Source organism: Cygnus olor, chromosome 1 (genome assembly GCF_009769625.2).
Source record: "Cygnus olor isolate bCygOlo1 chromosome 1, bCygOlo1.pri.v2, whole genome shotgun sequence".
NCBI lineage: Eukaryota > Metazoa > Chordata > Aves > Anseriformes > Anatidae > Cygnus > Cygnus olor.
This window is the reverse complement of record NC_049169.1, coordinates 3,728,767-3,756,496: the sequence shown is the minus strand read 5'-3', so window position 1 is coordinate 3,756,496 and position 27,730 is coordinate 3,728,767. Positions and strand designations below refer to the sequence as shown.

Genomic DNA, 27,730 nt, shown 5'->3' with positions numbered 1-27,730 from the left:
GCTACTTCGCACACATCCAAGCACTGACCTCTTTGTGGTTTTTGTCTCCTTTTACGCCACATACGCTAGTGGACCTCCGAAGAAGAAAAGTGGTAGCCGAAGAGGAAAATGGTTTTCTGGACGGTTGCTGGCTGCACTTCTCTCTTCTCTGCAAAGCCTCCTTGTCATTCCCTGCCCTAAGCTACCAGACGGAGAGGTCCAGGAAACCTGCTTGCTCGCACATGTGCAAGGACTGGGCTTTCTCCTGAGATCAGGTATTAGGCTCTTGTTTCTGAAGAGCTGAAATACTAAGATGTGCCTTGATGCCCGAACTCTGAAGTAGGTACAATCCTCTCACTTCACAGGTAGGAACGAGGAACACGACTCGGTGGCTTTCACAAAGGCACACAAGTTAGCAGGACCTGAACTGCCAGTAAAAACCTTCCCATCACCTCGTCCATTTGTCAGACCGCCCCAGGTCTCTATACAACCTACAGTTCCAACAGGACTATGGCAGCTAAGAATCCCGCCAGCTCTAAAAGTGTCTGTGCATACACACCCACGTGTAAAATGCTTCCTAGCATTACCTTTTCTTCCAGAAGACATTAACAGGAATGACATAAGGCGTTCTTGTTGAGATCCTACAGTGCAGAAGTAATCCCCAAGCCCACCTCTTAAGCGCAGAGGTTATCTCTATAGTGACTAACAGAAGTTTCTGCTATATTCATGGGTGCTATTATGAAGAACAAGGTTGAAAACCTTGCAGTAAAAGCACCTGATTAAAACGCTCTGTTTATATGGAAATCTCTCTGCCTGGCAGGTGAGGGTAGTGTGGATACCAGACCCCTTTTTCCAGAACACTGGTAAGAGGAGATTTCATACACAAATCTGCTAAAAAGCCTGGGGGAGCTGAAAAGTCTTATTTCTATCCCAAGGCACTTCAAGAGGATCAAGTATCTCAGGTGCCAAAGCCTGAGTATTTTAAGGAAATGTCCAAGGAGGAACTAACCCTAGAACTTACTGCTTTCCTCAGAGCTGAACAACCTGGAGGGCGATCCCAACACCTGCCGTCCAGCTAACCAAACAGAAAAAAACACCACAGTGCTTCAGAAAGCGACAGATTTTAAGACCACGGTTGACCAAGGAATTCTGTATCTCGCAGCGTAACCTGTGTTTTCACCCAGGAAGATCCTCCAGCTGTGCGGTTCTGGCACACACACACACGTCTCCCTTGCCTTGGCACACGTGGTGTTCCCCATGAGCTACCCAACAGCTTCCCTTGGCAAAGGCAACACGCAGAGCTCATTAGGGGCTGCTGGCTGAATTCCCTTCTGCTCCCAGGAACTAATGGTTGATGTTCGCAGCCTTCTCCAGCTGTCAGAAAGCCACACAGATTACACAACATTTGTTCACCCTTTGGGGACCAGCAGACCAGGTCGCACAACTTCATCACCCTTGTAATTTAGTAACTTGTCAGGCATACAACCTACATCACGGACTGCAGAATTCATTTGGGATTTCTCCTACATAAGGCCCTGCTATTTCCAAAAGATAATCCGGTGGCAAACCCAAAGAAATACAAGCTGGCAACACAACAGACCATGTACTCGTTGTTGATGCAGCTTCCATACAACTTGAGAACCCCCATGCATGGCACTCGCTGTATGGAAGGAAGACGTTAAAAACTACCCTGAGCAGGTTTTTTCTGAGCAGTTTTTTTTTTTTTTAAAAAAAAAAAAAAAAAAAAAAAAAAAAAAAAAAAAAAAAACCCTGAGCGGTTTTTTTCTTATCCTCTGTTTCAAAAAACCTACTGTGTACCCCAGCCCATCCACTAGCCTCATGTGCAAACGTTCAGGGAAATTAATAAGTCTCTAGCAATTTCATTAATATTTTCAATATCAATTTCAAGACAGATTTTTTTTTTTTTTTTTTTTTTTTAACAACGAAGAGTTGCCTCAAGCCATGCCACAGCTTTATGTGGCTGGGCATTTCTCAATGCATTTCAGTACGGCACTCCAATACAAAACTTACTACCCTGATTTCTCTCTGTAATTTACAGTAAGGAGCATCAGTGCCAAATAGTGGTTCACCAGGACAAACACTGGCAATTTCATTAACTGTAATTTTCAGCACTGACTACATGCACTGCAAGGAAAAAAGTGACCTGGTTAAGGACCTTTCCATTTTTAACTATGATCTCTTCAGGAATGTGCTAAGGAAACAATTGTCCTCCTGAATCATTTCAAGAATTTTACAGCCAAGAAGATTTATTACTGCAAAACAGGTCTTGGAAACAAGAATATTTGAAGAGATTCAATAGCTATTAAATCAGTGTGGAAAACATGATGCTGAAGGAATTGCATATGTCTGACACATGTTCTACCACTTTTAATACCTTTTTTTTTTTTTTAAATAGAAAGTGTCTATAAAAAGCAAGTCTGTAAGATTACTTACACTTCAGACAAGACGAGGACACAGGTATTAATTAAAATGATATTCATGCAAGTGATAGAGAAAGGATCAATAAAGCACCACACATACAGACTGTTTGACAAACTGGAGGCATCAATAATATCAAAACCTATGCGTTAAGAACATACTCATCCTTTGCTCAAGCACATTGAGATGCATTTTGCAGACTTATGGATATTTTAAAGTTGACTCAACAATACACAGAAAACCTCATGTAATCATTTAATGAATTCACTTACTAGGCCTGTGCGAAACCAAATTCAGAATAATATTAGGTTTTGTTATTACAACTGCAGCATAGATGTTCTTATCACACAGTACCTGCTCTGTTCAAGACAGTTAAGAGCACACATCTTAAAAGTCTGCCTGTGTCTACTGCAAGTGAATCAGAAAGATGAGCTGTAAGGCTTGCTATCTGAAATACCACTGAAAAACGTTTGTCTTTCTTGACCAAAGTGGAAGAAACTCCTGTGCTAAACCACAAACACATACAGTACTCCAAATAAATGTTTTCAATATATTCAAAAATATTCAGCAGCCTGAAAGGAAGATTAAAACTTTCCTTACACCAACTGGTATTACGGAGAATATTACCAAGCCTTTCGTAACCCGAAAACCCTTTCTAGCCCTTCTTGTGTACCTGTAGGTTGCTCTGACTCCTCAAGTTTCATCAGAAACAGCCTAAGAAGAGACAACGCCTTTCCCTACAGACCTCCTCCACACATCACTGGACCACCATGGCTCTAACAGCAGCAGCAACACAATTACAGGACACGATCTTGAGCAGTGATGAGGAAGGCAGGGAAACAACCTACCAAGTGCAACTCGCCCTGAGCAACATGGCTTCAAACCAGCTAACTCAAAACAACTCTACAAAGTCACACACTACACTCACAGTCAAAGAAAGGAGGAAAACTAATTATCTTCTCAATTAAATACACGTCTTACAGCACAGATGTCCTCTAGTCTTATAAACAATCAAACTAAGCAGTCTTCTTTGACTGACTTACTTTTTGGATTGTCCTGGTTCACTTGCACAGCTCGGTCACCATTTCTTCTTCTGCAACACACAAAAAAAAAGACAAATTCTGTTTAAAAAAATATTTACTTGAACTGAAGTTTCTTATTATATTGCTAATTAATGCTTGAAGCTTACTGTTTGCTTTTACTCAGCAATGGAAAAAAAATTTCCATCATTCATTTCTATTTCTCCGACTGGATTGCCAGAATATTTCTGCTACGAGACTGCTCTACCAAGATGAACTGCGGAGACTGCCTCATGATTTGAGCATGCCACCAAAGAAAGTCAACAATGCCAAATTCTGAGTTTGCCAAAGAAACTCCTTATAACCAGGGATAAACTGAAGGGAAAAGAAAAAAAAAAAAAAGAAAAAGTAAAAAGGGATTTAATCACTCCAAGATAGCTATATTGAATCACTTTACATTCCATGACTCTGGAAAGGTGGCAATTTTCCCTCATTTTGGGGTCACACTTGCTAGCCTTATGCTGTAGGCACCCCAACACACTGCAACAGGCATTGAATTGAAGTCGGCCACTACGTCCTGCTCTGTGCTTTGGATTCACATCTGTAAAAACACAAAGTATATCCATGCCTTACTGGGAATTCATTTATAGTTTGTAAAGCATTCTGAAGATTAAAATTAAAAAGAGCAAGCAACCAAAAAAAATGGAACAAAAAGAAGAAATGTATGAAGTAAAGTTATTCAGAGTATTGTCCTCAAAAAGAATGCTCTAATGCTACATTCTCTCTTTAGCCACACAATTAGTAAACCTTTAGCAGAACCAGCAAAAAAAATTCCTCATTCCCTTTACCATGCCACGTAGTGACCTGGAAGAGCTATTCAAACCTCCCTAAGAACTGGTAGGTTCCAGACAATGAGTAACTAAACAGCAAAGGATGTACTGGAAAATGCAATACGAAGACATCTCATCACTCAAGGTTAGCACGCTTCTTAGTCTGCTGCAAATGGTGATGCACAAGCACCAAGAAGAGAGAGATGGAAAGAGGAGGATGCCAGGAAGAGCCCTGGCTCTGTTCAAAAGTTTGCAGCCAGGAGGGTATGAGGAAGGGACACAAAAATGCCACTGATCTGTCTGGCTCCTTCACTTCCCTTACCTACAAGTTACAAAGCCATTGGATATGGAGAAGGTGCAGCAATTACCTTGGTCACCCTAACGTCTTAGTTTTCACACTGTCATACTGCTCTCTCTGAAATCAATAAAGAAAGTACGGTCTTCATAAACATACAGTAGAATTAGATGGACAAACATATATAAAAATAAAACTAGCAATGGTTCACAACAGCAGCTGCACGTTCATCTTAGCACAAGGTACCCAACCTTCAGCATCAGCAAAAAATATAACCAACGATGCATTCAGAAGAAAACAGAGTATCCATCTCATTAATTCGTCAAGCAACTGTGCATGAGAAGAAATGTTTTCCCAATCCTGCCGTCATCAGCTGAGGTTCTAAAATCTCAATATGAAATGCATACATACATCATTAGGAGGTACGCAATCGTCTAACTCCTTTAAAAGGGACATCATTAAACCTCAAGCTATTAAATTTAGCAAAGCAACAATAGAGCTTTATGGAGTGTGTTTTTCACTAATGACCCTGGCCACTATTTTTGCTTGCCTCTAAAATGCACAGCCAATATTTGTGGTTTTAAAAAAATGACGTTTCTGTTCTCAAAATGCTGTTGTGAGGGGGGAAAAAATCCAGGAAAAAAAATTTCTAAATTCCAAGTACAATCAAATATACAAAGTAAAACCACAGATTTCATGATACTCCTCCAGATTTTAAATAGATCAACATATTTTGGAGATGGGTGTGATTTTATGCTAGCTATGTCCCTTCAAAATTGGCAACTATGTTTAGTTCAGTGGCTTCTTATTCCAAATTCCAAACTCTAATTGAAAATAGATCTCCATTATGGAGTCCTACAGCTGAGTATACTTTAGAGGAAAACTATTTCCTTTAATTTATTTCAACTTCATTTGCATGACAATATGTCATTAGCAGATACAAAAAATGTATTCTAAACAGAGGAAGAATTCTGTGCCCACAATTTCAATTCACATCTCAACAGCGTGAGATGAGCTTGCAGTTTAAAGCACAAGCCGCTGTGTTTGGGTTACTGCTGTTGGATTTATTTATTTTTTCAACCCACGAAGAATTGCCACAACTCCACGAAAACGACTCGAGTACAAAGCGAGGTCTTCCCACCTTACTGATTAATGACAAATGAAGGAGGGGGAAAGGAAACACATACTCACTTGGGAACCCCATCAACAACCTTGTGTCCTGAAAACAATTCTTCTGCGGGAGAAGCGGTACTTAGCTACTAAAACATCTTCTGCCACTACATTCTTTTCCCCTCTCCGCAGCGCTCTCGCTGTTTGATAAACAGCCAATAACAAATCTTTCTCATAAAGCAGCACATAAAATGGATTTCTTGCACTTGGAAGAAAATATATCATTCTACTCGAGTACATAGTGCTTACAGGAACAGCAGGTTTGCATGAAGCCTTTGGAAACAGCCATAGTTTCTAGTTGTTGTTGAACTGACCTCTTAACTGAACCCTGCGTTTAGAGAACATACAGTGCTGGGGAAAGGTAATTGCTGATCTCACAGCACCGCTTTTTTCCATGGGAGGAGAGTAAGAAATCAGAGAGCATGCTCTGTGTTCAGAAAAATAAACACCGTATGCTCTGTCAGAAGGGCTTGAACCCCTCTGGTGGGTGGGGAACAGCCCAAACATACGGCAGGTGGAACCCTGGACAGAAAAAAAGAGGATTTCCTCCCTCCCTTGAAGCACAAGCCATTCCCTCACCTACCATCAGCTTCTTCCTTCCACGCAACTCACCCAGACAAATGTAATAGCAGCTCCACTCTCAGTGTAATTCATGTTCCCAAATACTCCATCAACAGCGTGAAATCATGGAGTCAGGGAGTCCTAGAATACCCTGAGTCGGAAGGGATCCATCAAGTCCAATTCCTGGCTCCACACAGGACCACCCCAAAACCAACCCCTACGTCTCAGAGCGCTGTCCAAACACTCCCTGAACTCCAGCAGGTTCAGGGCTGTGCCCACTGCCCTGGGGAGCCTGTCCCAGTGCCCGACCACCCCTGGGTGGCAGAACCTTTCCCTAACCCCCAGCCTGACCCTCCCCTGTCCCAGCTCCATGCCGTTCCCTCGGGTCCTGTCGCTGTCCCCAGAGAGCAGAGCTCAGCGCCTGCCCCTCCGCTCCCCTCGGGAGGGAGTTTTTTCAATCCCTGCACGGGCGCAGAGGGACAGGGGTGTCTGAAGACCTCTTGACAACCCAACTTCAACAGAATCAATTCAAGTGCCTCTAATCAAGCTGGTACAATTGCCCTATTTTTAAGAATGCAGGAAAATAATAAAAAAGGCCTGTTCTTGGGAGTCAGGCTCCCCACAAACAGGAAGATGAATTGCCTAATTTGCAACAGCCCAAGAGCTGCAGTCGCGGCAGAAGCAGGAAACCTGGGCTTAAGGCTTCGGACAGACTGATGGCATTGATCTTGTACCCTAGGACAGTGCCTCATCACCACATCGTGGAAAATTTGGGCTGAGAGCCTTCCTCCCCTCTCCTGCAGCTGACCACCTCCACAGGAGTGCAACAAGTCATAAACCACCAAAAAAAAACAACTAATAATCTCAATTTTCAGGCTTTATGGTTAGTGTATGCCTTCGGAAGGGAACAGGACAACTTTCAAACCCAGTTCTTGGCAATGTGTTCCTGCATTGCTGTCTACAAACAAGAGAACAACCTGAAGGGGCACTGGTGGTGTCCCATTCCCAAAAGAAAGCCCTATGCAGAGCAGCAGCTACCTACCAAAGAAGCAGAGTTAGGGGCTGTCCTCTGGTCCACAGACCAGGCACAGGGCACGCTTCTAAAAAAAAAATAAAGCTTATTTTTAACTTTCCTATTATACAGAAGCTGGTTTTAGAAATAAGATGCGTGTAGGGAAGAGCACATTGTTTCAGGTCGAGACCTCTCCCTCCACATCTGCCTGCGCATTGACCTCGCTCCGCAGCCCAGCTGATGCAACGCTGGTGTCAGATTCAGCAATAAACCGAATCCACCTAACCTCCCCCGGCTCAAGCCCCTGCAATAAACATATTTATTTAGGCATTCTTACGTTTTCAGCTGTCCGTGTGTTGAGTAAGTTTTGCCTTTGACCCTCGCTGCCAGCCTGCCCGTGAGTAATGTTTTCAAGCGGAATGCCACAGCTTGTACTGCTCGCAGAAACATCACAACTTTATTCTTTAAACTGAAATCTGTTAATTACCAAAATTGTTCCCTTGGTGACTCCAAAGGGGTTTCAGATCCTTCAGAAGACCCGCAATTTAATATAATTAAGCTCATCAATTTATTTAGTGCACTATCTACTATCACTCTGTGGCAAGACGGAGGCTGGCACTAACATTAGTTATCAGTCTTTTTGTACTTCAGATTTTATATTTACCTTATCAGATATGCTTTTATATTATTCAGTTGTGTTCAACACATGAAGACAGATCTCTCTGCTTTATTTTCCTTCTTCTCTTGTGCTTTTATTCTAGCTTCTTCATTAACTCTCAGGCCTCCATGCATTCTCTTACTGTGTTGAGTATCTGCTTGAGAGACTGGATGCTTAGTGGTAAGATTACCAGAAATCTTAATTAAGGATCTAATTCAGGATCTGGAGCTATTACTAACAAACCACCACCACTAACAGATCTATAATCTCAGTATTGAACTGTCTCTCCAAATGCCGTGCAACATTTACTAGCAGAATCTATCACGCAAAATAAAGATTAGAGCTTCACATCTCCTCAGCTACAGATCCGACTCCCCAGGCAGCGTTTATTTCAGAGGCTCAATAATCGTCACAAACGTGTGTGATCAAGTAGGCAGCCAACATTTACAAATTCTGTCTTAACACGTCAAAAATTCAGGGGAGCTGAGCGTCCCAGCCCTCACACCACGCACAATAACACGCGCCAGTAGAGACAGAGGAGGATGGTATTTGGAAACTCGGTACGTGCATGTAAATTTAACATTATGAAAATTGCGGTGCCTTAAGGTTATCAGCAGCGCTGCATATGTCCCAAATGCTGAATTTTGTCAAACCGTTTCCAGTACATTTATTTTTTCCCCCGCTCAACTGGAGAAATCCATTTTGCAAATACAGATCCTGGTATTGTGCAACAGGCCAGGCTTAGAGGCTGGCTTTTAAGACTGTGAGACCCTCCTGCTGCTCTGGAAGAGAAGTATAACCTATCTCAGGTTGGAAAAACTGCCTTCCTCACTTTTTTTTTTTTTTTAATTTCAGATAAATCCCGAAAAATAGCCAAGTATTTGCATTCTGCTGTCTCGTAATACCAGCTGCTGCTCAAGCTAAACAGGGAAAAAAGGCTGAAGTCATGATTTCGAAGCGGCTGCTTTTTTATTCCGTTTTTTTAGGCAGTTTTCAGCAGGGCTGAGAGCGCTCGGGGTAGGACAGCACAGCACGCAGCGATCCAAGGGCACCGCACCAGCACAAAGTAGGGCAGTGGCAACAAGAGGAACAAAACCACTGGAATTTGTAGGACAGGGTGAAAACCTATCAACGCTGTTCCACCTTCCACACAAACCAAATAAAAAAAAAGCTCTCTAGCTTGTTTTTACTCTCAGCCTAAAATGCTACAAAATACAGAACAAAACTGAGGGAAATAACTTGTTTTAAAGCATTTACTAATTACTTGAGGCTATTTTTCGTTTTACTGATTCATGGTGATGTCCATTACCATATGAAGTTAGACGAGTTTTTTCCATGTAGATGTTTCCAGTGAAGTCAGTGGGGATTCAGCAAGGCCAGGACCACAGTATAAATAGAAATCAGAAAATAGTATTTCCATAAGAAACCACTCAGGTTTATTGGATTAGCAGGCACTTACAAGTGACTCACACTGACACAGCCTATAGTAATCCAATCTACTTGTGATAAAAAATTCAAGGGAAACCTTAAATTTAGAAAATCACCTCTGTGGATTCTCACACGACTGGTTTTATTATACGAAATCACATTAGTTGCTCTCTCCAAATGAGAGGACAAATAAATTAAAAGATGAATTTTAGCCTTTTTTTCTACCAGGAGCGCAGTGTGTTCTCAACAGGGATAGCTCCCACATGGAGCACAGCAAGAGTAGGAAAAAAAGCCGAGTAGAAGTGCTGGGCAGAATACAAGTTTCCCTGTCCCACAGTCCTGAACACACACTGTGCATCAAAAGGAGAAAAAAGAAGAAAAGCCATTAAGTTATCACACCACACTTTCAATCGAAGTAGATTTTGCTAGACCTAGGATGGCAGTCATCTGATTTCTGTCTGTATATTGGTTTGGGTTTCTGACGCTGAATTTCTCGGGGGAACTATGACACCTCCCTGGGGGATGAACTCTGACTTCTCTTAATATACACTGAGGTGTTCCGGCACAGACAAGTGCAGTATGAATGCTTTACCCAGATCCTGAAGGATGCCTTCACAGCTTTCACACCTCCTTTAAGAACGGGGTAGCAAGCATGGAGGCTGTGACTGGTATGTACCTTATTTCCATACAGATTATTTTGCAGCAATTACTTATTCTTCGATACACTACCTCTTAACACTGCCATGAAGAAAAACACTCTTTTTGCGTTATTACAATTTTGCCTTTGCAGATATAAGCAAAGACAACGATGGCCAGAGCATGGGTTCATGCACTAGAGACCTGAAATTCGGACTGTCACCTTTTATCCCCAATTACTGCAAATACCATGATTTAATACTACCTGTAAGGATACCTGAAAACCATCTATCTCATGTCGCAATCAAGGCAAAGCCCCTGATCCATACCTGGAGTCGTACATCACTGTATACAGATGAGAAAACACGCACTTTTAAGAATCAGCTGCACATTACTGAGGACCACAAAAGCTTTCCTGACTTGAAGGCTGTGGTGGCAGCTGTTATTCAGAGCACAGCAGCTCTCTCCTATACCTTCGAGTAAAGTTAGGTACATGCTGTTGGCTTTGATCTAAGCACATCACAAGCAAGAGGCTCATCTTTATCTTTTTATACACACTTTCTACATGCATGCACTCCCACTCTCAACCAATTTCCATTAATGGCTCCTCTGCAATCCTAAAAAGCAGTATGCTTCAGCCTTGGGGGTAACTAAATTAGAGGGATCTATGCTGAAGTTAAAAATCAGAGTGAAGACCAGGCACGCTCCTTCCACCACAATTGAAAATAAGCCCTCCGAGAGCCTCTGCACAGGGTAAGATTTAGAAAGGTTTAACATACTCTGCTGCTCCCATAATTTGGTCATCAGCACCTGGGGACTTGCCTAAGAACACTTAGAAAAAGGGCCAGGAACCACGCGGTAATCAAAAGTTTAGGGTCTTTGTATTGTATATGGAACAATTTGAATGTCCTGCAACCTCCTCCTAGAAGGAAAGGCAATGAGGATGATCCTAGGATGCAGGAGTGCCTAACAGATGGCAATCGTGGTGGCAAAGTGCAAGGGGACGAAGCATGATTCGGTTTGCCTGAAAGACAAGGTTAAGAAATTCCATTTTCTGTTGCAGTGAATTGTTTAAAAAAAAAGCGTGACCTCCCTGCCCTCGTGCATTTTGTCGGATTTGTTCTTTGAGAAATTCTAGCCTCTACGTTACAGTAAAATGCTACAGAAACGTTCAAATTGCTAGATTTTGTGCTAACCCTAATTTGTAATCGTTCTGGCCTTGCAACCATGGTGTGAAAGTTACTGAGCTAGACAGCTGGGAAGGGGTGGGTGTGAAGAGTGGGGGTGGTGTTGGTTTTTTTATTATTATTGCACTTCTGGTGCTCAACCCTTCCACTCTACGAAATCCATATTCAGAAGTAGGAATGAAGAAGATGCTTTTTACTTGCAGCTATTTGGTCAGATCCTAAAAGCATCTGCACCTTTAATTGCAATGAACGAATTTACCTCCCTTCAAGTTTGCTTTGGTGACTAAAGTACATGTATTTTCAACCTGCAGCCCTGAGATAAAAAAATAGAATAAAAAAAAATATTACACTGCTCAGAGAATTATTCTGTCCATGTAAGGCTCTACGTCTGTAATTACTGGTACCTCCTGAAAACCCTTTAAAAAAGCCCACTGAGAAATGCTTTATAATGAAACCTGTAAGAAAATTCCCTGAGCTCAAAGCACTATTACAAAATTAAAGCTTAACTGAAGTTCCATGAAATGATTGTTAGTCTTTTCATGTAAACCCATGGCAAGTTTTGACTCAAGCTCTAAACCCTACTTACCTAGCATGTTCACACCTAAACGCAGTGCTTCATTTCTTATCCCTAATCTGTCATAACAGCAAGATGGTTTTGCTCTGTAGTTTTCAGAACTCAGTCAAACCCAAAACTACAGCATGATTGTGGATGATGGAACTCAGCCATGTGCTACCGAAAAAAAAAAAAAAAAAAAAGAAAGCAAAGCTGAGACAATCCTCAAGTTTAGTCTGCGGTTACTACCCAAGCAGGCGCTGGCCACAGCCCTGTACCAGACCCGGATGAACGCACGCGGTCGGGTTTTATCCAGCCCCAGGCTCTACGCACGTGCTGGGTCATCGTCACGTGCTGCACCAATTTACACAGCCTCCCTACAGTCTGTAGCGTGAGGCAAGCACGTGAGAAGGACAAACTTGTGCTCAGTTTCTTGTGCAACCGCTGGTCAATTATTTAATTTTTCCCAAAGCTGCTGCTCTTACCAGTACTTTAAAGGTCACTATCATATTATGAACTGTGAAAAGCAACACTGGGCTGGCTTATGGATCAGCTCCCAAGGTAACGTGTTCGAAGGCACTCGACGTCACTCTATTCCAGCCTCCCTGCTCCTTTCTTCAGACAGGTACAAGTTGTCTCTGTGAGAAAACACTATCTTGTGCATGTCCCATTGAAAAGCTTCATCTGTTCGACACCTGATGATTCACTCACCCACATGTTGAAGTCCACATGAAGATGACTCATTCTGTCCGCAAGAAGAATCACCTGGGATACCAAAGTCCCCTCATCTTTTCCAGAGCTGGTAAACTGCTTTCTTATGCAAAGCAAGTGGATGGCAGGCTTTCGTATTACTGCCTGTGACACGAGCAAGAGCTGGTATCAAACTGGGCCCTGGCAATTTTGTAAGTTAGATAATAATAATAAAAAAAAGAAACTTTTAAGATGACAGAATATTGGCAGAGGAAATAATAACGCTCCGTGATGACATAGTGGTGGTTGAAGACAACAAATGATTTTAATCCTAACAAAGTTGTCCGTGCTTCCAGAAGGAACACAGGCTACTCCTCTGGGACTTGGATGCTTTCTACCCAGAAAGGGCTCTGAAGAGGCTTCACTCTGAAGTGAATCATCTCCATGTGGACGGCCAGTGCAGGGCAAGGGCGTATTTAATGGTTTGGCTGATGACACCATCTTCCAGTGTTTATGAAACAAACCAAGCTGAATTCTCAGCTAGAACTTCACGTCCAGTTCCGATACCCACCCTGCAGAGATGCCAAAGGACTGGCAAGCGTTCAAAGGAAGAGCTCAGAAAACAGTCACACTGCGATACAGACTTCGTGATGCTGGGTCAAAGGAGCAAAGACAGTTTATTACAGAGAAGATGAGGATGTGACCCAACTTCTAGAGATACTTTGTGAATATCACAAACAGCAACCCACCCTGCAATCCTCACGGAGAAAGGCACAGGAAGATACAAAGGCTGGAAGCCGAAAGAACTCAATTTTGAAATAACTTGGTTTTTTGCTATAGTATTATTAAAGATTTAACCTTTAAAAAAGAAGTGCAAGATTTACCACTACTTGGTGAGTTCGGACTAGGCAACTTTCTAAAGGCACCCACTTCTGTGGAAAAAAATCTCATCTTCAGTCAGATGAGGTCAGACCAGATTAGAGGCTTGGTGTAAAGACATGAAACTAAAACTTCATTAAGAGCTAGATATGAAATCATAAAATTAGCTTTGAAGTTGATTTTAATTTGTAACTGTATTGCTCTTCAATGCTTACTGCAGCACGCTGCATGAAGATGAACTGTTCCCTTTTCACTTGAAGAAAGCGGCACTTGAAAGATGGCTCTCCCCTCAGGAAACCGATCTGCAGAAGCACAGACTTGGAAAACGCCTGATCCGCTGCTTTGCTTTCTCCTCATTACTTCAAAAAGTAACACAGAAGCTAAAGTTAAGATGGGGAAGAAAGAAAATACCATTTAGGGGAGAAACAAACGGTGACTTAAATTGAGCATTGTTAGAAAATGATGAGGAATTACATTTCAGGAGTACATCAGTTTAGCCAAAACAAGTACCAGAGAAGAACGGGAAGACACGCTTACTGCTTTTACCACCCAAGTCCCTCTTCTCAGCCCCCCATCACCCAAACGCTTTTTATCACCATCCTTCTGTCTCTCCAGAACCTAAATTTTTGACTAACGCTGTGACAGTACTTGGCAGAACAGACATGGCTCAATAATCAGGGAATCATCTAAGCCAGAAAAGACGTTTGAGTTCATCAAGTCCAACCACCACCCCAACCCATCCCTAGACCATACCCCTTGGTGCCACATCCCCGCAGCTCCTGAATACCTCCAGCCTGCTGCAGTGCTTGAGCTCCCGCTCCATGAAGGAATTCTCCCAAATGTCCAAGCTAAACCTCCCCTGGCACAATGTGAGACCGTTCCTCATGTCCTAATAATGCAGTAAATACAAGAGAGAGACTTTTAAGAGACATACTCCACCTACACGGCTGGTCGTGCCAGTGAGCACAGAGCCCATCTGTGACACCAGACAAGGAACACGCTGCAAGAGTGACAAAAACGCTGACAGATATCAAATGTCCTGATAAATTAGCAACAATGGAGGAGATACTGTAAGAAAGGAAGGTTGTTTCTTGCTATTGAACGAGAAAAGTAATGGGTGAAGATTTTGAACTCTGCGGTTACGAAACAACAGGATTAGGATGAAGAACAAGCAGCAGCTGACACTGTGCCCTTGCTCCATACTGAAATATTTTGTTCTGAACACTGCACTGTCAGCCGTCTAACGGCTTTCAATGAAAATTCACCAGCTCTTCTTCAGGAACTAAACAGAAAGTTGTTGCTTGAAGGTATTCGAGGTTAAATATTTCTCAGTGTTTCTGATTTCATGGCAGGCCCCACATCTGCAAAATCAGCTCTACAAGAAGGCGTGCATGCAGCAATGCCTTGCGTGACATTCAGGTAGCTCGGGAGCACAGATCACTCATTTTATCTCCTCTGCCACTCTACTGCACATGCTACAGGGACCTCTGAAGCTGCTCCTCTTCCCTGTCACGTGCAGCAAGGGAATTTATACAATTCCGGACAAGGCACCCTAAGGTAACCATTTTATGTGCTTCTAATTCTGTAGTTCAAAGAAATGACCTTGAACTTGGACCTCTTTGCCTTGTTAGCAGTTCCGTTTTAGTCCATTTTAATACTCCACAAAACCCAAACGTATTCATTTTATGGAATAACTGTCAGTACCTCTTTTATTCCATGAGATTAGAGTTTAACTCCTTTAGGATACAACCCTGATTCCTAGAAAAACATGCTTTCCAGGAGCCCAGAATACTAGTATTTCTGGTGAAATTATTGCAGGAGTATTTAGCACAACGTTTCTCAATCCCGTAATTTGTTGACAAGATGTGAATTGCTCAGCATTTTTCTTAAAATTCTTGTTATCAGAATTACCAGATTACGTAAGAATCTCAAATGCCAATAGTGAAACGTTTTCCAGTCTCCAAGGAAGCACAGAAATGACCAAAAATTATCTGACATCTCCCCCCAAGCTCCAAAAAAAAACAAAAACCGGCACACAGAAAGAATTCAAAATGTTATTTATAATGTCTCATTCATTTTAATCAATCATCAAAATACTAGTGGCCTAACTGTGCCTGAATACTTGTTCAGGAATGTTGCTGACAGTTTCCATGCACTCCTGTCAGGTCTTCTTTACAGAGAGGGGAAAAAAGAGTTATTGTCTTGCATCACAGTTTTCCAGCCTTTTCAAGATTACAAGTACCTGATGTTAGCACTAAAATAAATATCTGTGGTTTTAGTGAAGCACGTGAATTAAACGAAAACATTTCCATCGGAGGTCACTGCATCGACCACTGTCGGAGCAGCACACAACAAAACCGTCAGGAGCACTGCCCTCTGAAGGCAGTCTGCTGCTTCATCACGACCGACCCCAAACGACTGCCTGGACACAAGCAGCTGGACTCTTACCACTCCTTCACTGATGCCTACGTCAAACAGAAAACGGAGGCATCTGAGCTATGTGCTCACCATTAATGGACGTGTTTATGTGGTCTGCAGCCTCTGTTCAAACACACGTGGGCTTCCGAAGATTAACATTAAAAAGTCCAAGCCCTATAGATCAGTTAAATATTTGGGTCAAACAAGATTATAGTAAATAAAAATCAGAAGTAAAGAACTTATCCTGTGCTTACAACTCTGAAAGCTGCCCAGATAAGCTCAGTTCAGTATCCAAACTTCCAGAGTTGCCTGTGCCTTTGACTCTTGGCTTACTGAGTACCAAGACACCCGTGACTACTCCTGGAATAGTATTAAATAATTAATAGTATTAAAAAAAAAGTCCCTTTTCTGGCCACGAGGACCAGCAGAGATGCTGTGTAACCCACGTTCACACAGCTGAGCTGCCTTTGCCAGCAGCACAGGGCAGCAGCCAAACTCCACACCAGAACCACCCCCTTGCATTGCCTGGGCAAGAGCTGGACGAAGCCCCGTTAACGAGCACGGCAGGGATTAGAAGTGGGGATGACCACAGGACGCTGTTCAATCCCACTAAGCCCCATTTAACTCACTGGTACAGACACAGCCAGCTTCCACACAGACTGCTAACCGCAACCTGACACAAATGGCCACAGAAGGGCTGGTTCTGCCTCAAAATCCAAGACAGCATCCACAGCAGGCTGGAGAGCTCATAATGCCAGCTTTTAAACCTCACTGGAGTGTTTTATGGAAGAAGAGTTTCGTTCACCAGTACTTCCCCAGGCACTGAAATTGCCGAAGTTCCTTTTCTCTCCTTCCCAGCCCCTCCGCCCGAAGCCTCCAGAACACAGCCATGGGGTGCAACCAACTCCAGGTCTTGTGCAGAATGAACAGGGCTCCCAAATGGACCCCTCTGATGGCATTAAAGCCCCAAACTACAGTTCTGTTAATTTATATTTTAACACAATTTGCGTGCTGGCATTACACTAGCATATGGCAGTTTATTATTTAAGTTGGAAGAGCTTTAACTGAGAGCAGCAGCACCATTAAAAAATCACTTATATACAAAACCAAGCCTTTCTTGTTCTTAAAGTGAGTTAGACTCAAGTCTTTAGGACGCTGATCCTCTTCTACCAACACAAATACCACTCCAAATCGAGCACCAATTTTCCTCTGCACAATTACCTTTAGGCTGCTTTTTCATGGCAGAACACCAAGGAAAAACAACTACGAAGGAAGCCAGAGTTCCCTGTTTAGAACAACGATCATAAAAAGAAGAGTAAGTCCTGCTACTTGCCGTCTGAAATTACTCCTGCAATTAAGAGACTCTGCCTTTAGCTCTCTGAAAATCAGACATCCAGATGAGACTGATCACGAGGACCCTTCCCTTCCTCATTATGTGGCTGGATCAGTTGGGTACAGCCTTTCGCTGTGCAGGTTAGACGATATGAAATCCTCAGCTCCAGAGGACCCAGAGCTCTGACATCTGCAGAGATATTTGCATTACAAACCTTAAAAGAAGTTACCGTAAACAAGACACGAATTGTATCACTGCCAGCAACACCTCAGCACAATCTGTAATCCTGCAGTAAGTGCCCAAAACAGAAAATACCAGAAACACCATTACTGAAATAACCTTGGGACCCTACAGAAGGTAAAATCAGACAATTTGAAGGAAACAACAATTTCTGAATGAGCAGAACCCTGACTATTCACTGACTGCTGAGCAGTCCAGCCTCATACTTCAGACTGTGCAGAGTTAACCTGATTTTTTTGCAGGCCTCAGTAACAGCAAGAAATCCTTACCACTGATTTCAGTGAGATCTATGCATAAGAACTATCAATTCATTTCCTCGAGAATCAGAATGAGAAGTCCTCAGCAACTGAACTGGAAGTTAACATATCCCAAAGAAATTTAAACATTCTCCTACAAATCGCATGCGAGTCCTCTTTTCAAAATGACTAATCCAACCCAAATACTCTTCAAGCCCTCATTGTCGAACAGACAACTCCCTGTGCGAGTATTCTCCGAGACCACAAAAATTTCATGTTAATTTTTCTTAATTCCTGGCAGGCATTAAGTAAAAAACACCCTTCATCTTCTCAGTCCTGATACCGTTCCTGAGCGTTTGTGTTTAACCCGCGTCTACTTGATGGGAATGAATTAGGAGAGTGGTATTGGCATCCTTCGGGTCCCCAGAAAATCCTACCTTTCCCCGAATTCACCCCCTGACAAGAGATCAGAGGATGTCATCAGTATCATCACCTGCTCTCAGCCCCAGCCCTGGCATGGCGTGGTGGGCAGAGGAGTGTGCTCACCCTGCCAGAAACCGAGAGCAGCTACCCTGCAGCTGAAATAAACCCCGGCAGCACGTTATGTAATCTACATAGTTTTTAGACCCGTCTGCCTGGTCGCGAAGCTCAAGGCTGAGGAAGCTGCAGACAGAGCAAAAGGGAACAGAAAAAGTTCGTGAACCTCAGCCCCGAGGCTGCTTACGAGTCTGTGTGCGCAGACTTACGTGGTACTGTCCATTCACCCACACAAACCTGAGCCTGTTCTCATCCTGCCGAAGGTAAAGCACCACAAAATTTCCAGCCACTCAGATCAGTCACTTGGATGAACAATCACCAACAACCAGTATGCTAAAAGATACGCTCAAAAGGTTATTTTTTGGGTAGCGTATGAATAACTCCAGACTGACACAAACTCATCTTAAAAACTCAAGAACAACTCAGCTGTTGCGCTGCCGGTGACCATACAGAGCGAAGTGCTAATACTCAAATTAAACCTGACCTTTAAGGATGGATTCAGCTCAGCTCATTGCTTTCGTTAAAAATGGAGTTTTTTCTCATTCACTAAAGCACTTTCTAAAACTGCACTTCTAAAGAACATCTGAGCCTTATCGCAGAATCCCAGACTGGTTTGGGTTGGAAAGGACCTCAAAACCCATCTCATCCCAGCCCCCTGCCATGGCAGGGACACCTCCAGCAGCCCAGGCTGCCCCCAGCCCCATCCAGCCTGGCCTTGGGCACTGCCAGGGATGGGGCAGCCACAGCTCCTCTGGGCAGCCTGGGCCAGGGCCTCATCGCCCTCAGAGGGAAGAATTGCTTCCTAATACCTTCTCTAAATCTCCCCTCTTTTAGTTAAAGCCATACCCCCTTGTCCTATTCTTACACCCCCTGACACAGATTCCCTCCCCAGCTCTCCTGCAGCCCCTTCAGGCACTGGCAGGTTGTTCTAAGGTCTCCCTGAAGCCTTCTCTTCTCCATCTTACCCTGGCCATCCAACACTAACAGAAGAACTGCTCTGGCAATACTCCTATCTTCGTGACTTGAAAGAAAAGATCTGTTTTTCAGAGGGCTCAGGTTAAGCAATGCGAACACCAGGTTGCCAGGGCATTGGCTAACAACCACTCCTGAAGGTGACAGCTGAGGCCACCACATCCTCGTCACACCTCAGCCACCCAATTCACAATTTACACAGGGCAGCATTGCTGCTACCTTCGGTGTGGACACAGAAAATAAATAGGTATCACTAGAACCGTAAGCTCTACCTGACCACAGCCCTGGGCTGCAGGCTTTTCAATTAGATTTATTTTTCAAGGAAGTGATAAAAATTGACAAAATTCTGAACCATCCAAATCACAACACGGTGTGCCTTGCAATCACCATTACAACGGCTCACCAATTTACAGAACTTTATCTTCGATTTCATTCTCACTTCACCCTTCAGGGTGACCCACAAGCCTACACCTTAATTCAACCTCAGAGAGCCTGCAGCCTTCTTGCCGCGCTGCAGAGCTCCACGCCACACAACCTTCCTCAAGCACCACGTTGACTGATGACCGCTCTCCAGAAGTGACAGCACTCGCCAATCCAAAGGACTGAAATGCCAGGACAGGATTTAATTGACCTCATGTAGGTGTCTGCAATGGATTTACAGGCTTTGTGAGTGTTTAACACCCCACTGGAGCCACTGCAGAGCCATCAGCCTGGCGGAGTCCAGGCAGCAACACGTGTCTGACCACAAGGAGATGTTTACGTAGGGTTAGCCAAATTGCTCTTTCACCTTCTCTGTTTGGGGACAGGATTTGCTGTTTAACATTACCCTCTGGCCATTTCCAATAGCATATTCCAGCAGGAATAGTGGGATATTCCAGCAGGACTAGGGATGCAACCCCATAAAGAACATTTTCCCAATAGCTTCTACTTCACCTTGACTGACCTGAGTACCTCAGTGTGCACGGCAGCTCACGAAGCTCAGAGATACCTCTTCCTTCCAACAAAAGCACAGTAAGCAAGAGAAGACACGTAAACAAGTCCCGCAGGAAGGAGCAGCTCCCCAGTTCCCCATACACCGCTCTCAGCCCGAGGCAGGAGATGACCATCGTGGTCCCATGAAGGCAGCTGACAGCTAGCTACCGGCGACAAACGTCATCCCTTGAGATTCAAGTGGCTGAACTGTAGGATTTCAGGGACAGACAAGTTCTCAATATTGTCAATGGGACGTAAACATAACATTTTTAAGATACCATTTATTACCGCTTCTTCAAACAACTCTTAGAACCCACAACAGAAGCAAGGTCTTCTTATTAACAGTTAATTAACATGCTAAAGACATAGCCATTTCCACAGAGACACACAAAAGTCTACTCCTATAAAAATCCATACTGTCATTTAACGTAACCATTAATTATGCTGAAGATGATTCAATGTGAGATCACAGGTCTATTGAGGAGAAAATATTAAGTAAATCTAAGTGAAGTTCTTCTCAGCCTTTTTTTTTTCCCCAGCTAGTTATTATACAGTGTGACTGGGAGAGTAAACAGAAGATGAAGTTCAAGTAGATAAATGCAAGGTCCAGTATCTGGGAAAAAAAAATAACTACACACAGAAGATAAAGGGTTCTAAATTAGTTTTTCCTCATTAGTAAAGACCTTGAAGTCACTAAGGATAGCTTTTTGAAAACACAGCTTTCACAGTGGTTGATAGCAGCAGCAGTGAGAACGCAAGCAAGAATTCAGAGGTCATTAGGCAGGGAACAGAGACCGAAGGAGGGAGCAGCAGTGTGAGGTGCATCCATCTGCTGCACGGTCGTACCGCGAGCTCTGCGCGCTGTTTGGTGCCCCCACCTTAGGAAGGGCTAACACTGGTACGAAGAACAGCAATGAGCAGCGTTAGGGAACAAATTCCATATGAGGAGCGATGACAGCAGCCTGCAAACGTTCCTCAGGGCAAGGGAGGGGATTGTCCCCCTCTGCTCTGCTCTCGTGAGGCCCCACCTGGAGCCTGCGTTCAGCTCCGGGCCCCAGCACCAGGACAGGGACGTGTCAGAGCGAGGCCAGAGGAGGCCACGAGGATGTTGAAGGGGCTGGAGCCCCTCTGCTGTGGGGCCAGGCTGAGGGAGCTGGGGGTGCTCAGCCTGGAGAAGAGAAGGCTCCGGGGAGAGCTCCCAGCGGGCTGCCAGGGCCTGAAGGGGCTGCAGGAGAGCTGGGGAAGGACTCTGTGGGGTGGGTGTGGGGATAGGACAGGGGGAATGGCTTTAAACTAACAGAGGGGAGATTTAGATTAGATGTAAGGCAGAAATTCTTCCCTCTGAGGGAGGTGAGGCCCTGGCCCAGGCTGCCCAGAGGAGCTGTGGCTGCCCCATCCCTGGCAGTGCCCAAGGCCAGGCTGGATGGGGCTGGGGGCAGCCTGGGCTGCTGGGAGGTGTCCCTGAACTTAGAAACATTATGAACATTAGAAAACAAGAACAACTCATAGTTCTGCTGTTAATGTAATTTTCCACAGTTACCCACCTAAAACCAGTGCACCTTTAGACTTGTGGAGATTCACCCAATTGCTCAATTTACCTTCTTCAGCGCTGTTTTGTATATACTGCTAATGCAGAGTGATAAACCAGTACGTCCTGAACAAGCTGTTTTTGAGAACAGAACTTCAGAAAATGAAAACTGCTGCACTGTGAACAAAGAGCACTTTAAAAAGCCATCATCCTCCATCATCAAAAAAGGTGAATCCCTTCCCTGTCACGTCTTTCAAAGGTGAAATTACAAATATGCAGCTGATGGAGAACGACAACGTATCTTATAAATGCAATCAGCATTCCTACAAAAATGTTAGTGATGATTCCACTTGGAGAAGACTACCACAACACAGATGTATAAACTCAACCGTGTCACGTGCCCAAGTGGGCATTTGCTAGGACTTGGTACAATCATGGTTGCTCCTGTCCACCCCCAGATTCCCACAGGGATCTGTGCTGGGATCTGCTCCCAGCACTGTTCAATTAACTCAGAAATGACATGGAACGAGCTCAATAAATGCTATCTGTTGATGATACTAAGTCACGGCAGCGAAGACAGTAAAGGAGCAGGAAAACTGAAGAAAGACTGCAAACAGATTACTGACTGGGCAATAAACTACATTGATGAAATTCATAAAGTCAATGAAATTAAGTGTGAAGTAGGGTACCCGGTGGAGGGGGAATACAGGTCAAGAGGCTTTAAATTGAGTCTCGACTTAAGCCAGATGAGCTCTAGAAAATTATGATTGCCATGGGGAGAGTAAATAGAGATTCATCGTTTACCTCTCTTCCAGTACAAGCAGTAGGCATTAAAGGGAGTTCAGAAGAACATGGGACTTCATTCACTACACTGCCATGTTAGTCAAGCTATGGAACCACAGAGTATCACATTTCCTGAAACTTCTCGTGGCTTGAAGGGAATATTTAAGAAAGTGAGAAGACAAATCAAGTGAACATTATAAAAGAGACATCCGGCTCAGGAAACTCCTGCACTCCCCATGTCTGAAGACCGAAGGGTGCGCGCAAGGAGCATCACGCGTTTTTCTTCTGTTCCTGCAGCGCTCAGTTACCCACCTTTGGACTCTGCTAGAGACAAACACTGCTCTAGGCGGGTGTATGAGAACAGCTGCTCTCTAGTCTTATGTTCATTACCTCTCCAAGAGTCATTTTGCCTAGCACAGGTACAATGTCCTGACAAATTGTCAGGTGCTAGTATCTCTTCCTACCCTGTTAAAAATACCTAAGTGTTCACTGTGCGTAGTAATTTAAAGCCGTGTTTCACCCCTCTACCAAGTACAATTCAGTAATTCTGAAGTGTTATTTTTTTAATTGCACACAACCTAACGTGAGGAATTAAATTCACAAATAGGGAGTTGGAAGTACACACAAATATCAACAAGACCATTGCTAAGAAACATTTTGGTAGTTATTTCGCTGGTTGCAAAGGGAGTTAAACTGGCCCCAGAACAAGAAGGACTGACCTTTCCATTCTGTCCTGCACGATTTGTCAGGGGAAGTCCTCTGAACTACACCAAAATAATATATCCACAATGCACGGTAGCAACGGCCGGCAGGAAGAAAGGGATCTCATGACTCATCTTGAAGTTACCATCTAGTGGACAATTCTATTTGCGAGAGCATTGGAAGTGGAGTACCAATTCGATCCTCGTAAGGCATTCATCCACACAAGCACCCTGCCTGTGAAGGTTGTGTCTGCTGTCCCTGTAACTGCCCTCCCAGCAGCAGCCTGGCACTTGAAGGCAACGCAGGATACAGGGGAGCACAACACATTTTTACTGGGGTTTCTGATTTTGATGGGGGTGCTGATGGGCAAAAATAGCATCCTGTATTGATGCACCTGGAAAATTTCCTTCATCATTTCCGGGCAGCTCATTTTAACTCTCTTCTGATCTCTGAGGAGCCAAAGAGGAAAGAGATGGTCCTAAAAACCTTGGGATACGTGACTTTACATAGCATCACTATGACCAATATTCCCAGAGACTACTGAGCACCTTTTCTACAACACCTTGGTGAGACCTTGACGTGTCTGCCCAGCCTGATACACCCTAAAACCCCCGTCAGAAATGTAGATATTAGGTGCCCAGAGAAAGCCTAGGCAAACGGTTCAGTTCCTTGCTGGAGTTCCCTATTCCAAGAAGTGGAAGGCATTTGTTGCTCAACACTCTTTTCCCTACGAGCCCTACATTTTCACTCTTGACTCCCATTGGCAGAACGAAAATTCCCTTTGAAAACTCCCAACCCCAAAAATCACCTTGATTTCCAACCAGCCAGAAGAAAGCTCTCTCTTCTAGGAAACAGTCCCACTGACATGACAAAACCAACGCACATTTTAGTGATCCGTCTAGAGACCCACACTGTAACTGACTCCTTTGATACAGTTGTGCCAGCAGCACAGAAATAGGAAAAAAAAAGCGTACATTAACTGGACCAAATATTTTTAAGAGCATTACCATATGACTCATTTGTACTTTTTTTCTTTCCAGAGGAGCTCAAATTACCCCAACGTGCAAAGTAACATCAATCGTCTGTTACAGAAGAGCAGCACAAAGACAATTTCACTTTTTCTAGGTGCATATAGCACTAATTCTTAATAGCCAAGACTGCAAAAACGAATCCTACATTGCCATGTACTGAACCACTTAAAAAAAAAAATCAGGATTGCTGAACAAATCACAGCTTTTAAGTTTTTACTCCCCTTCAGTCCTGTAAAATATCTCAAGGATAACAATTAGCAAAACGTAAACTATACACACAAGATTAGAAATTCTGCCCAGCCGCTCTATTTTCTTTCACACAGCCCAGATGCCTAAATTTAGCATGCATGTTTTTATTTCTAATAGAAACTATGTTAACAAACTCCATGCAGCTCTCCGGTATCCTTGACATTGAACCGCATTATCCCAAGTCTGGAAGAATTGCCAGGGTCAATTGTCTGAGCTGGGAATAACTGGGTTGTACCGGTAACCAAGCTCAAATCCACTTACCCTATTTCTGGATTAGGAATGAAATCCCAGAATGGCTTGGGTTGGAAGGGATCTCAAAGCCCATCTAATTCCACCACCCTGCCACGTGTACCGACACTTTCCGCTAGACCACGTTGCTTGAATACGAAGAAAAAAAGTGGTTGTACACAGGTCATACATATTAAAGACAATTGCACACACAAAGTTTCCCATCTAGGTTGAAGTAATGGTCTGTGCTGAGCCATCAATGTAAAGAGCAGTGCCTCTAAAATCTAAGTCATCCCTTTGGAGGAGGTCTGGTACAGGTACCTTCGGGAGCTACCCGCCTTCTCTGCTTTCCACCATCAGCTTCAGCACTGCCTACGAGTTTGAGATTCATGAGAACAATCTCACCCACACTATTTGAGGAGAAACAGAAAAAGTGAGGTACTTGCGTAACGGCCACGGTGTTTTCAAGAAGTGTCCAGGAGGGAACTTCTCCGTGCACACTCATGGGAATACTGGCCTACTTCACGGGATTACTACCTAGCTCTTGCATTAGTCTTAGACACGCACAGGCATACGCTCTTTCCCAAGTACACACTTCATCTTTCAGACTTACTCATGGTTCTTGGAAAGCAGAAGATTTGGATCCAGACATACACGCACACCCCCATTGACACGCGGTTCAGGTAGAGTTAGGCAATCATGTTCTCCATGCCTGCTGCAAATACTTTGCCAGCACATTCCTTTCATATGGGAAAACAGTATTTTTTTCCCAAAACAAACAAAAAATCCAACAAAACCAAACCAAACAAACAATAAGCCACTTTTTCCTCAGCTGTATACTGAAAAAAGTAAACAGCCAGAAGAATCACTTCAGAAGGCAATCAACTTAGCAGTTAAGCCACAGTGACAGCAAAACTGAAATTGCCAGCTAAGTATTAGGGTTTATAAGTACAGTTGCACTCAGATACCACCTACAAATATTACTTCTGAGATTCTGTAGGAGCTTGACTATGTAACAGTGGTTACTAGAGAGGTTGGGCATCTATTTGTATTCCCTCACATCACAAAGCTGCCATCAAGCAATCTGTATTTCTTCTTGGACCCACCGTATCTAAAAACAATGATCCTCTTGTGCTGTGAAAGGGATGGAATGTGAAATCCCATCCACATCCGAACAGAATCCCACAAACATCTTGGCAGTAAAAATTGATTATGTAAAGCCCAGATGGTATCCCAAATATTTTTACTTGAAAATTCAGAGATCATTTTTTTTGCTGAAATAAATGACACAAAAGTATCACGCCTAAAATTAACTGCACAAAAGCATTAAGCTAGGTAACCAGACTTAACTGAGCAGTTATGTGGACTATGAGAAGAACGTGAATGTGGCTTTCCCCATTTAACTTCATTGTCAGAAATGAACAATATTTTTCTATTCAAATGTACTTGAATGACTGGCAGAGAAGAAGATATAATAAGCAGATACATCCAGCAACATATTATACTTAAAGAATAAGGTTTCCAGTTCCATCTAGAGCGCAAGAGCTTTCCATAAACTTTTGTATCCAGGTTTCAAACGTGCAGAACTCAATTTGGTATTTTTGTTTTATTTGGTATTCTAACAGAGTTCTTTTCTTTACCTTTTGGTCTCCTATTGTGCAATTTCAGCTCTGATTCTGGCTTAAAAATGGTTTTAGCTACTGCTTCACCCAGGAGTCTAAACCTGCTTAACAGTTCAGTTCCAACATCAACTTAATTGCTGCATACCCTTTATTAGGCTACGGGATAAAGATCGATCCTCGATTCTGTCATTTTTCTGCGAGCCCACTCCTATACTCCTTTTATATCCATCACTCCACTGAATGCCAAAGAAATCTCAGTGCACTTGGCATGAAGGCTCCACTTCCTATATTTATGCTCCCACTAATGTACGCTCCATTTTAGTCCTTACCAGCTTAAAATCGTCTGTGAGGCAGGACAGCAAAAACTGCAAAACAGTTCATGCAAATGTTTTACTTGCATGAAATACTGTTCACCCACATTGCTTTTCCATCATCATCTTCCTCTTAGATTTTCTGTTTGAATATACCCCAAAATTAATAGTAAACCATCTACGGTCACTTTGTGAAGTCAACGGCATATGGTCACATTAGGACTGTTACTCCTACGCCAACTTTCAGCATCTCCAGATAATAAATCAGTACTCTTTTAATTGTACTACCTTAACTTTGCTGGCAGAGACACATTTGATTCTTCATAACAGATGAAAATGAAGTGCTCTCTCCCGGCAAGAATTCCGTATCTTTGGCACACTAACGCTTCACCCTTTTTAATTATTCCACAGGTGGTTGCCTTGGAAACTGCCAAGCAGCTCTTGGATTTGAGGGATCCAGTATGAGAAAGTAAGAAGCCTTTGCAGCCACAGCATTCAGATCCATGGCGGCTGCAGCGATAGGGCCACAGAACAGGAAAACCTGAAAGAGAGGGGAAAAAATGAACAGAGCTGAGTTATATTGCTCAATTCTTTAAAAATACAATGCAATTCATGTAGATAACCCCTCCGCAGCAGATGTGAAGCAGGCTTTACCACTCAGGCAGCCTTCCAGCACAGCGTTTCACCTTAGAGAGGACAGCACTGAAATGCTGATGCCGGAGGAGCTCACTAGCTCAGCTTTCAAGATCAGGCAGCTCGAGATTTTCCTCAGCTCCAACAGACTTTCCTCAGTGTCTGGTCAAACTGCCTGAAATTCAGTGCTATTGTTTTTCTTTGAATAAAAATAGAGTTAACTATAAATAGATTTCATCACGAATGCTGAATCATTGTACATTGTATCATACAGCTAATAGCTTCAAACTTCATTTAGGCTTTAAAACCAGAACCGACTTTGCTTAAAACACAATTAAAACCCCAGCAGAGCACACAGGATTTAAATGCACAGAAAATTCTCCTTCCCTTATTTCTTTTTAGTTCAAAAGCTGAACATTTGCCATTAAAAACACAAACAAACCAAGCAAAAATTTGAAAACAAGAAAACAAAACCTAATTACATTTCCTATTGCTGGTCAAAGTTCTGAATTGTGATTATTCAAAAATATTTTGTTTCGTTGTTTTCTCATGTTCAATTTGTTAACAACAAATAATTAATAGCAAGACTTCTAAAAATA

At 43.2% G+C, this 27,730-nt stretch overlaps 1 long non-coding RNA gene across 6 annotated transcripts in view; it reads right to left on the bottom strand.

Moving 5' to 3' along the window:
• LOC121064587 overlaps positions 1 to 27,370 on the bottom strand; it is a 96,775-nt gene extending 69,405 nt beyond the window's left edge. For 2 of the 6 annotated variants that reach the window (XR_005816567.1, XR_005816570.1), the window contains exons 1-2: positions 3,608 to 4,122; positions 3,462 to 3,511 (exon numbers count right to left, since the gene is read on the bottom strand). This is a non-coding gene — a long non-coding RNA (uncharacterized LOC121064587). Of the gene's footprint in view, positions 1 to 28; positions 1,692 to 3,461; positions 3,512 to 3,607; positions 4,123 to 4,635; positions 4,683 to 5,753; positions 6,528 to 13,551; positions 13,717 to 26,786; positions 27,040 to 27,152 lie in introns of those variants that run through there. The other 4 variants (XR_005816562.1, XR_005816563.1, XR_005816568.1 and 1 more) reach the window with 4 other exon arrangements.
• Between the last annotated feature and the right edge of the window lie 360 nt (positions 27,371 to 27,730).